The sequence below is a fragment of the Aethalodelphis obliquidens genome, unplaced genomic scaffold, assembly GCF_003676395.1.
Source record: "Aethalodelphis obliquidens isolate GAN/ISIS:26980383/991018 unplaced genomic scaffold, ASM367639v1 scaffold2, whole genome shotgun sequence".
NCBI lineage: Eukaryota > Metazoa > Chordata > Mammalia > Artiodactyla > Delphinidae > Aethalodelphis > Aethalodelphis obliquidens.
This window is the reverse complement of record NW_020837946.1, coordinates 87,642,444-87,654,893: the sequence shown is the minus strand read 5'-3', so window position 1 is coordinate 87,654,893 and position 12,450 is coordinate 87,642,444. Positions and strand designations below refer to the sequence as shown.

The following is a 12,450-nucleotide window of genomic DNA, read 5'->3' as shown; positions in this document are numbered from 1 at the left end:
CTGGGCCTTCTATTCCTGCACATGAATACATCCCATCTCTGCCTTTTATTTTTCTTGCTGAATAATTTTTCGAGCTTGTTCTGCACACTCATCATCTCTGATATTCCTTTTGATAGTTCTTTTTGTTTCCTTTTTTTTGTTTCTTTGTTTTTGTTTTTTTGCGGTACACGGGCCTCTCACTGTTGTGGCCTCTCCCATTGCAGAGCACAGGCTCCGGACGCGCAGGCTCAGCGGCCATGGCTCACGGGCCCAGCCGCTCCGCGGCATGTGGGATCTTCCCGGACCGGGGCACGAACCCGTGTCCCCTGCATCGCCAGGCGGACTCTCAACCACTGCGCCACCAGGGAAGCCCAATACTGTCATATTTGAAGGATATCTTCAAAGATGGAAAACAATGGTTTACCAGTGGTAAAAGGCAATAGGAATTAAAGGAAACATTCAGACATAATAAAAAATAGTAATTTTATGATAATGTTTTATATATTGTAGGACTAATCTTAGAAAAAATAAAAGGGATTAATACAGCATTCTGGCCTGCATCAAGTTTTAATATCAAAGGCAGTCATTTCTGTAAGTAATTGTATCATTTTCTTTTCTTTTTAGTAATCAGACATGTTTGTTATATATATCATTTTTGTCTGTCATATTAAAATATTTAACATGGCATTCTTTCAAAATCAATAATTTATAGTTGATAAAATCTCAGCCATCTCTTTTCTACTTTAGTGATGTAAAAATAAACACAGTAATCAGCAACTGTGTCAACCCCTCCTAGTTCAGCTTAAAAATCAATGTGTATTAGCTGAACTATTAGCTGATCATTTGTAAACTGAGGATCATAAAACACTGAGTCACTGAAACAGTTCAGTACAGCATTCCTCTCACAGGTATAGGGTTGCTGTTAGGTTCAATCTCATTTACTCTCTTTTAATGTTGTGGAAAGAAGTGGCAAATACATTTGTTACTTTCATATTACATTTGAAATGTATGTAGAGATTAGGATTTAGTCCAGAAAAAAAAAATTAGGTTACCTGTAGCAGTATTGGAAAGTAATGTAGTGATCTAAATATGAAAATACACAACAAATTTAAATGTTTTCCAAAAAAGATGATAGCAAAACTGGTAACGTAATATGAGGCTTGTACCTGGTTACTCCCTAAATCCCTTAAGCCTTATTGGTTATGTTGCACATATACATTACTCAGGCTGTGTCAGTTTGTTCTGGCCACCTGGATATCAAACACGCTTTAAAAAATCCAGAGTCAAGAGACTACAGAAGTATGGATTTTCCTCTACAAAAACTGATTAGGCACCATTTACATAAAACTGGCTACAAGTGGCATTCAAAACCAGTAGAAGATTAAATGGCTAACAGCATACTATAGCAGAAAGTATAGCACCCTTAACTGTTATATACTATAATATGATGATTATTACGGCGCTAATGACTAGTTTTTACTTATGGTGCTTCTACCCTTGTCAAGTTTATCCACTATCTTACATTCCTAAGCTGTATGGTCCCAAATATGGTGAGGAGATAGCATAGTATTACACAGAATGGCTAATAATTTGTCTAAGAATAGGTGCTGCTTCTCTGCAGAAATCCTTATAGGTCAGTGGCTTCATGAAAACATTCTTACTTTGTGCCTACATTTTCAAGCACATTCAAACTTTTGGTGGGGGGCAGTGCCATTTCTTATTCACTTAAGGAGTGTCTCCCTGGGGTTTAGAACTCCCATAGAGGGGGCAGGGAGTGGGGAGGGGACAGTGGTAAGACAAATGAGGATGTGCTGTCACACATCATGCTGCCTAGCAGGGAGTCCAGACAATTAAACAAAGGATAATAGTAAGGAATGATGGGTGCTGCACAGGGTGCTGGGAAAACCTATAGTTCGTTGGTCTAATGAATCCAAAGATCAAGGAAAGCCTTTCTGAGACAATGGTGAGGAAGCAGAAACCAAAAGGGCTCAGAGGATCTCCAAGTAAGACCCAGGTATAAAGTCAGAGCACTTAAAAAAAAAAAAAAAGTGTTGAATTTATTTTTGCTTTTGACAGATTTTAACCCATTAGGTCAACCAAATGGTAAATGGTTATGAAATACACCTCTCTCTGAGCTTTCAGTAATAGCTAAAAGATTTCCATACTCTACAGAACCCCTTCCTTTTCTCTGATTATTTGAGCTGATACATATTGTAATCAGACATTTAATAGCAACCGCAAAATGTTTGTGCCCAGGTTAGGAAAAATTTAAGGAAGAAAAAAAACATTACTCATGGGAGCTTAGGGTACTAACTTAGATCAGTGAGTCTCAATATTTGGGTGCATGATATTCTCTAAAGTGCTTAATAAGATTTGAGATTTCTGCCCTTGCACCACTTCTACTGAAACCCTGACTCAGGAGATCTGGGGCAGGGCTCAAAACTTTGCCCTTTTAACCAAGGCCCCGGTTTATTCTGATGCAGGTGTTCCCAATTCACACCTTGAGAAACACTAAATTAAAGGATGTGCTAAATACAGAGGGAGCCGCTCTTGTTGGGGACAGCAGAGATAATTTACTATCTGGTTTTCCCCTCTCCTTCATCAACGTCCTATGCAAGCCACAGGGATTGTGAAGAGGTTTCTCTGTGCATATCTTAAACCCTATCCATAGGTAAGGAGAGAGAAAGAAGAGAAAGAAGAGTACTTCCCAAGCCTGGATACACAGTGCAACCACCTGGGGACGTTTAAAAGTATACTGACACTCAGGCTCAGTCCCTCTAGACTTTGACTGACTGGGCGATCCCTAGCAGTATTTTAAGTTTCCCTGGAGATTCTAATATGCATGGCAGTGGGGGGAGGGGGGGGGGGGGGGGGGGAATAGGGGGAGGTGGAGTTACAAGCAAAAGGAAAGAAATTATTTAGTATTCACTGTTACAGGTCCTTTGCTAGAAGCTTTCATATCTATATATCCATATATAGAATATATCCATAAACACATATCTGTATATATCTAAATATATATATATATTTTAATATTCATGTAGTTTATAAATATTGATAGTAAGCCTAAAGACTGATCACTCAAGGACCTAAAGGGAGAGTCAGGATTACATTTTGAGCTGCTTAATTCAATGCCTATGATTATTTTTGGTTTGTTTTGTTTTTATCCCCAATACAAATTGTGTGGGTTGTTAAAAATATATTTAACCTGTAATCTGCTACCACCCCTAGATCACCTGTCCAATACTAAGATATGCTTTGCATGGTGGCATGGCCTTCCAGTCAAAAGTTCTATTTTGGAGGTGTTATATAATTTTCTTTGGCACAGTGCTTGGCATATATTCAATAATATCAGGTTTTAAAATAGCCTTTCTAGTAGTGTTTTCACAAGCATATGGATATGTTGTATCTTGAACTCTGTTACATTCTAAAAATATGACAAGTAGAAAAATTAGAGTGTTTACACTAGACATGGTAACATTGAAGCAAAGATGGCATCATTAGGTGGGGCAAATGAGGTATATTCTTAGTCTCCAGAACACATTCCTTTGAAGTCGGCTAGTTTATTGTATGTTAAGAAAGTTAAGAAAAAGAGTAAACAAAAGAACATACTAATGTGGAACTGTACCGTTGAAGCTAAACGTGAGGTTTAGTCTGTGAAGAATTAAAGAATTAAAGTTATTGCTTTAAATATAAACACATTTTTCTCGCAATCTGAAGCTAAACTCCTCCTGTCCATTTAGCTTTTGATAAGAATACAGCTTGCTAAAGAAAACTTAAGTAAAATAGTGTAGTTATTAATTTTCTGTTGACATTAAAAAAAACCTCGTAAGACACCATTATCTTCAACATTATTGCAACTTTCTACTCAAACTCTTTGCAAAGGCTGGCTTTTGTCTGTGGCCTGTCTCGGCTAGTAGACTCTGACCTCACGAGTGCAGATACCTATTTTATTCACTTCCATATCCACAGTGCCTAAAGCAGCCCTTATCACAGAATGTATGCTCCACAAACATTTATCAAAAGAATAAAGGAAAACACACAAGAATGCCTTATCCTTAATGTTCAAATTAGTTTCTTTTTTTCCTAAAATTGCAACCTCAAATGGCCTAAAAGAATAATATATTGAGCTAAATATTCTTCGGAAACATTCTAATTTTTACATTTCATCTATAATATTATGTGCATATATATAATACAATTACACCATAACTGGAACTAGTTTTCTATATGGTCAAATCCCCTTACATAATTTAAGTGTAGTAATAAACTTTTGGACATTTGAGTTTCATAAACATTTTAAGGGACATATTAGATAATAAGAAAGGGCAGCCCCTATTCCTGGGGTTCTACAAGAAAGCTGGTAAAAATCTCTCTGGAAATACCGGCAATACACTTCATAATCAATGTGTCATGAGTCCTGTGATCTAGAAGACTATTAAGACAGATTCCTGAGTTACTACTAACATGTGCATATGTGTACTTACAGAACACTCAAAAGGGTTCTGACCAGAAAATAAGATTAATTAATAGAGGGAGCCTGCATCCTTTAAGGAGAACCTGTGCTTGATGCCAAGAAGAACTGGAATTTTCTCAGGGAATTATGGGTTCAATTTGAGCTGAGTAGAAAAGAAAAAAATAAAAACTGCTGACAAGATACCTGAGATGCATTTGCAAAGTCTGCTCCCCACCTCTTACTGCTTCAAATCTCCTGACTTCCCCAATTCTATTAATAGCATCAGTAACTAAGTGTGGAATTTTGATGTCCTTATCAGACCCTTTTCTCCCCAAGTTTCCTAGAATCAAACACTCTTCTTTGTTTCCCGATTGACATCTGAATTTACTGCCCGATTCACACCTGTCTGACCTGTACTTCTGCATTCTTGTTGGCCCCCCAGCCAGATGCAGTACATCATGCTGACCTTGGCAGAAGTTAATCTGATCGCATTCTACCTTTATAAAACTTGCAATGTTCTCCATCCTCCACAGGAAAATACCCAAATTCCTTAGCATATCGCACTTCATTCCGCCACATCCAGCGTTCTAATTATACTTAGCTGCTCACCATGTCCTAAACACATCAGGCACTTTCCACCCACTCTACCTTTAAGCATGTTGCACACACTACTCCTGGAGGGCTTCACCTCTCTCCATATGATGGACTCATAGGCCACTCCACACACGACCCCTTCTAGGAAGCCATTCTAGATTCACAATACAAAATAATTCATTCCATTGCTAGGCCCCTTGACTCAGTGTCTGGGTTCACATCTTGACTTTATCACCTACAACCTAGACATCCTGATGAAAGTACTTAAACTCTCAGTTTCTCCAGAACCTGCCTCATAGAATTGTGAGAATTATAGGAGCTAATATAAGGAAATTATTTAGAGCAGTGCCTGGAAGGTAGGTATTTAATAAATGATACATTACTTTCAAAAACATTCTATAGGCTTTTTCATATTATACTGCCCTACAATTTTCATCCATGCTAGGTTATAAACTAACATAGGAAAAGGCAGTGTTTTATTCTTACGTCTAATAATACCCCAAACAGTACCCAACGTAATTCAATTTTCGACATTCATTTAATGCCTATTATTCATATAATTTAGTGCTACCCCTGGATTTATAAAGAGATAAATGTAATTGTCTCAATCCTCAAGCAGTTTATAATCTATTTTGGGAAATTAACTATACAGAGAACATTGGCAACTATGCTAATTGTTTTCAACACCAAATGGCAAATGAGTTCTATAGACCAAAGACAACATGAGGTGTCAAGGCAGGCACAATTCCTGAAGATAGAAGGAACTGGGAAATATTCTTGAAAAAGGAGAACTTGGAAGCAGTAGTAAAATGATGGTATATAGGGATGATCATGGTAAGATCGGCGGGGTTTATGCAGAAGGATTTTGTAGAATCTTACCAGAAATCAGTGGTTGCAAACTGCACCATTTACAGGCAGGTAAAGTAGATAAATAAAGCAGATCACGTCTAGGCAATAAGAACGTGGGGGGTCCGGGCAAACTTTCTGAGTAAAGGAGGCAGCCATCCCCCAGCTGTAATAAAACTACTGTCCCACTGGGATAGGTAGCAATGTTGCTAGAACATGTGCTTAAAAATGAGATCGCTTCTGATTTTTAAATAGGACTATTTTCAACATTTTAAAACACTGTAGATCAAACAAATTATGCTTGCCAAAGACTGTTGTCTCTGGCTGCCAATTTCTAACTTCTGGAAAAGTTTGAAGTGGCCATGCATAGGTCTAATTACCAGGTGAGACATTTATAATTCATACATTAGTAAGGAGCCACCGAAGACTTTTCAACAGAAGTGTTACATGCTCAGGAATATTTTAAGCAGATTGTTCCAGAATATTGTTTGTAAGATGGATTGTTGAAAACAAAAGAATTCAGAAGCAAAATGTGCAGTTTAGAAATTATCTTAATCCAGGTTGAACTATTAAGGCCCCAACTAAGGTGTTAGTTGCGAGACTGTAAAGGGAGTGATCGAAGGTTCAAAGCAAACCACTTGAGCCCCTCTCTAATTTTAGTTGATTCAAATTAGTTTTGTCTGCCCAAGTTGTGCTCATTGCTCCCATTTCTCTTATTTCTCCTTTAATCAAGAGATTTACATAACTGGGCTCATTAAAAGAAAGCCACGTCTCACCAAATGAACCTTGCCATTTTGTGTAATAATTATAGCACAAAAGGAAAGGTTAATCTGATTATACATAATAGAATAAACAGAGCATTTCTGACATCTGTGCTAAGTAGTCCTGACTATTTCTTATATGTCCTCAAACGAGTAAGTACAATCATATATGATTTTCAGGAAAAGTCATCTTTGCACTTAGGCTTTTGAAAATTATAAACAGCATAAATAAGCAGCTATCATTTCCAACCTAAGGACAGAATATCACATTGTAAAATGTATGAGATGTTATAAGGGACCTTTTGGCTGAAGATTTTGCATGCTGTTACCAAGACATCCAGGAAAGACAAATCCGTGCTTCCTGTTCAGTGATAAAGCATAATCACCTGGCTTTTCCTCTCCAGGGTGTTACATTAAAAAGCAATGGTTAATCTATGGCTCATGGTAGTCTGTTTTTATGTATTAATGACACAATGATTATGGGTATTTCTTTCTTATGAAATTAAAAGCTTTCACAGAACATCAGTCGACTCAGCAACGATGTGCATTACTCCCAACACAGAGAGAAAACCATTACAGACCTGTGCCAAGCCACTTCAGATTGTTGGCTCATTCTGAGTTTTAGAGGGATATTATTTTTAATTTTAGAGTCCTTTCATTCAACTCTCACACACCAATCCCTGTCTTGAGCTTTCTGAAATGAATCCTGCAGGCAGCAAAATCAACTAGTCATTTCATCCCTAATCATGCACTGGTTTTAGCACTTTCCCACAATGGTATTGTTGAGGATGAATACGAAGGAAACCCAGGTGTGAGGAAAGGGTGTTATGTGGGCCTAACTGGCTTTGCTCATTTGCAAACGAGCCGCTTATGTTGGTTTCAGGTAGTAATTCAATCTCGCCAGAGTATTCTTCAACTATCCTCATATACACTCATGCAAGAAAATCTCTCATTATAAAGGATGTCTGAAGTTGCCACCCCCAGCCCTACCATTGTTAACATTTCCTCCTCCATATGTTGCTTCCAGGTCCCTGGTAATTCTGATGAGTCTTTACATCTAGCTTAATGGCAGAAACTCAGGCTCATTTTTTTTAAAAGCCAAGTAAGTCATCCATTTTAATGAGAAAAATGAAAAATGGTGAACTCAAAGGATTGTTAAGTCGTATAATGTTCTTGGTGAATGACTTATTTGCATTAATGCTTTAATGCTTAGATCAGGAATAGTTTTCAAAGTACATGTAATGTCATGATGTGTTGGGATTTTATTCCATTGCATTTTTGTTCTGTTTCATTTACTGACCTTTCTCTTATTTAAAATGGTATCAGCAGTGCAGGGAGATCAGCTCGGTGTTTGTGACCACCTACAGGGGTGGGATAGGGAGGGTGGGAAGGAGATGCAAGAGGGAGGAGATATGGGGATATATGTATATGTATAGCTGATTCACTTTTTTATACAGCAGAAACTAACACACCATTGTAAAGTAATTATACTCCAATAAAGATATTATTTAAAAAATGATCGGTTAAAATGCTTTAACAACCAGAAGTTCTAAACTTATGTAAGGGTGGTTAAAAAAAAACAACTTGAAATACAGCACATTTGAAGTGCCCTATGAATCAAAGAAGTACGTATTTTATCAACATAACACATAAAACCCTCCAGGTTCCTGAATTTTAAATTTAGCCTTAAACTTTTAAGGCCCTTGGAGAATCATCTAAGTTCAATTGCTTCTTGGTCCCCACTGCTATCAGTTGCAGCCCACCTCTTCATCTCCAAGCATTATGTAACATGCATAATGCATACTGAGCCCACACTTTATCTCCCTTGTTAAAAATCAGCTTAGCAGTCATCCCACACTAGATGCCTGAAAGCGTTTAATTGATACTTACTTTCTTCCTGATATCAATGGTGCCCTGGCAGTAGTCTCTTCTCACTACATGCTCTTCTCTCATAGCCACTCAAGGATCTACTCATATCTTGCCATGTCACCAACCGTTAGCTGGTCTAATGGCCTATATCTCCAGTTCAGGCTGCTCATACAAGTTCCAAATTCCTATTTTCAGTTTCCTAGTGAACATGATCATTTAGTAGCTACCTGATGACTGGAACTCAAAGGACATAAAATTGAGCCCCTTATACCTTCTCACCTTAAAGCTGTATTGTGCAGAGTACTGATTACACAATAGAATACATTTATTTACCATAACGCCTGCTCTTTGGGAGTTTACTATGTGCCAAGTACTGATCTAAACTTCCAACATATACTACCTCATTTAATCCTTATAACTACATATGAGAAAATACACTAAAAATCTCATTTTATAGGGACATTTGAAGCATAAATGTTACTTAACGTTCTTAAAGCCATGCAACCGGCAGATGGTGTGCCAGTATTTAAACCCACTGTATTTAAACACATTAACATCCTATCTGTAATCAGGAAAATCTAGGTTTGGACCCTAATTTTTGCTATTTATTAATGGGTGACTTTGACCTTATCTCCTTGAATTTCAGTTTCTTCATCTGTGGATTGGATAAGCATATTGCCTCACAGAGTTTTTTGAAGAAACCCCTTTATATAGGGTGACCAACCCTTCCCAGTGTACCCAAGACTTTCCCAGTTTTAGCACTGAAAGTCCCCCATCTCAAGAACTTCCTGGACAAATCTGAAATTAGGTCACCCTACCTTTACATACAGGTAGTGCTTAATTAATTGGCTTTCCCTCCTCAAATCCATTTTACTAACACAGTGCGTTAGTTTTACTTCTGTAAAAGTTCTTCCACCAATTCACTTCATTCCCACTGTTACTCCTTTAGGAAGAATAACTCAAAAACCTTAACTACCATTTAGTCAGTGCTAACTGTGTGCCAGGCACTAGTCACTAACTCAGATGTTGTCTTTGTTTCACATATGAGACAGGAAAGTTTAAAGAACTCAAGTGTCTCTTCCAAGGCTACACATCTACTAAGTGGAAAAGCAGAATGCATTTCTATTTGACTCCAAACAGACTCCATGCTTTTAAACATTCCTCCATATTTACAATTCTGTTGAGCTGATCTTGTCATGTCTATTCTTAAGAACTTTATTGGCTACCTAAACAATATAGCATGGAATTTGAGGCCCCAACCTACATTTCCAGCTTCATTTTTCTTTTAGTAGTAATGGATTCAACTTCACCATTCGATAAAAACCTGTTTTTTCTTTAAGGTAAACAGAACATGACCAAGTATATATCCAGAAACACTCATGCTGAACTTTAGGAAAGCTTGCATGAATAAAGTCCAGAATCTTTAGAATGACTCTCAAGACCATTCATACTATCACACTTAACTACAATGCAATCTTTTTTAGTGTATTGTGTCTTTCATTCTTGATAGAAAACTTATTTTACCCCAATACTGATGAATAAATTAGGACAATTTCAAGTCTTTGCCCAGGCTATGCTTCTGGATTGGATTGCCTGCTCTACCACTTTAAAATGTTCACATCCTTCAAAAAGGCAGATGACAGGACACAGGAGAGAGGCTGCCTCTCATTCATCTTTATATTTCACTATGCAAGGTGTATAGTAAACACTCAGTAAACATTTCTTGAGTTCAATTAAATGAATTCTCTATAGTTAATCATCAGTGACAGCACTGGACTAAATCTTACGACTCAATTCCTAGAGTGGCGAGTTTCCCATTATACTAGCTTGCTTCCAAGTCCTCTGACAGAATGGAAAAAGTCAGTTAAGTTCTCCATGTCTCAATTTCTTACTGAAAATCATCCCTGGAGTTTCCATGTGGAAAAAATGCATTTAAACACAGAAAGCAATGATATCTTAACCCATAATTATAATTTTTCAATTCTTTGATATTGCTTCCTTATTTCTTGTTGGGCCAAGAAAAGTATGAATTATGTAAAATGCCCATGACCACAAAAAATTAAGGAATGTATACTTTTAATCACCTTCCAATCCATTATGTCTATAAATTATACTAATATGTAATTTCAATCACTGCTTAAATACTTATAATATTGGATTCTATTCTATTGTTCTATTGATAATTTCTAAAACCCATATGAGGCAATAAAATCCTTTACTACCAAACTTTTTAGTAGCAAACTTATATGCTGTATAGATTTCATTTCAGTTTTTTCTCTTTTCCTATCTTTTTATTATCAAATTACCAAAACACAGAGGTAACAAAAGAAATACAGGGGCCAAGCAAATATGGATAAGCCAGAAATTAAAGGTCTCTGAATACATACCAGCATTAAGAAAATAAGTGCATTCTAAATGCATTCAGGTTAATGAAAATATTTATACAGACTTCTGGAATTGGTGACAGTTTGGATTACTGCTCACTACCTCTTATATATCATTATCACTGGACTTCCTCCAGGCTAAATCCTACAGGGACAGTGAGAAAGACAAAGGTCAAGACCTGCCAAGGATCTCACCTTTCTACTCATCATGAGCACTCAATGACTAAGCACAAAAGGTCTTATCGTTCCTTCTCAACTGAGCCATCAAAATCCATTCGTAGAAAGGATCTGATACCAATTAACCATACTGTGTTATGAATTTATATTATAGTATTATCATCCCCGAGAATCTCTGGTCCTTGAGTTCCACCTCTAATATTAGAGGTACGCTGTTTAAGGCATTTGGGGCATCAGAGAAAATTTGTGTCAAGTTTCTACAGGCACTCCTGCAATTACTTCACACACGGGGCTATGGAAAACTAGTTGTGTCAACACTGCTGTTGAAAATATAGGTTTCTTCATGTCCTTTGGTCAAGAAATATTTATTCAGTGTCTGCCATGTGTCAAACACTTCATTATAGCCTGTGGAGACAGAAATGAATCAAGTGGGCAATCTAGTTAGGGTGACAAACATGGCAATGCATGATCTTTATGCAATGTACGAAATGCTGTGAGAGGCAGGTGCAAAATACCCCGCAAGTACAGGAGACAACCTGACTGATTCACTCAATCACAGGTATTTATTAAGATCCAACAAAGTGATAAGCATTATTCTAGGTGCTAAATTTGTACACAAAAAATTTTAAATTAAAAATTGAAAATCTTCCAACACTTGGCAGACAACTTTTTTCTATGTTTGCAGTAATCTTTGTGTTGCTTCAGTCATCAGTTTTGAAATACTGAAGAAAAATGCCATCTAATTGCCATGTTAGTTTAGGCACCTCTCAGAACTCCAATGTTGAGAAAATGGGAAGGTAAAAGTAAAAGGCAGCCATACCTTATTTTTTGACGTTTTTGCTGATGTTTCCCAGAATAAACAACCATCCCCACTCAAAATGTTTATGTAAAAAAAAAAAATATATATATATATATATATAGGCTTTAGTTTCTGCAATGCCTTGTTTTATCGAAGATATCATAGGATTAGCAATATGACACATATCTCTTCAGGATGCCAGAAAGAATTCCTTCTCACAGGCTACTTTTAACAGGAATCAAATAACTAGCAGTAGGCGTTAGCTTCTGCCTTCACAAGTAGCAGGACGTGAGGGCAGGGTGGGAGCTGATAGATTCACCCATGGCTGATGTAAGCACACAAATGTATATATTTTTTAAAAAGTTTGAAAATAACTGAAGATGCAATTTCTGGACTACTTTTCTGAGATTTCAAAGTCCACTGATGTTTTAAGTTTTCTAAAGTGCTTCTTTTAATATCTTATCATAGTCGATAATTTTGTCCCCTGAAAATTCATATGCTGAAGTCCTAACTCCCTACACCTCTGAATCTGACTACTTGGAGATAAAGCCTTTAAATAAGTGATTAAGGTAAAACGAAGTCTCC

General features: G+C 37.0%; 1 protein-coding gene across 1 annotated transcript in view; it reads right to left on the bottom strand.

The window, feature by feature from the left end:
- LRP1B (LDL receptor related protein 1B) overlaps positions 1-12,450 on the bottom strand; it is a 1,467,083-nt gene that overhangs the window by 1,329,732 nt on the left and 124,901 nt on the right. The window lies entirely within an intron of this gene.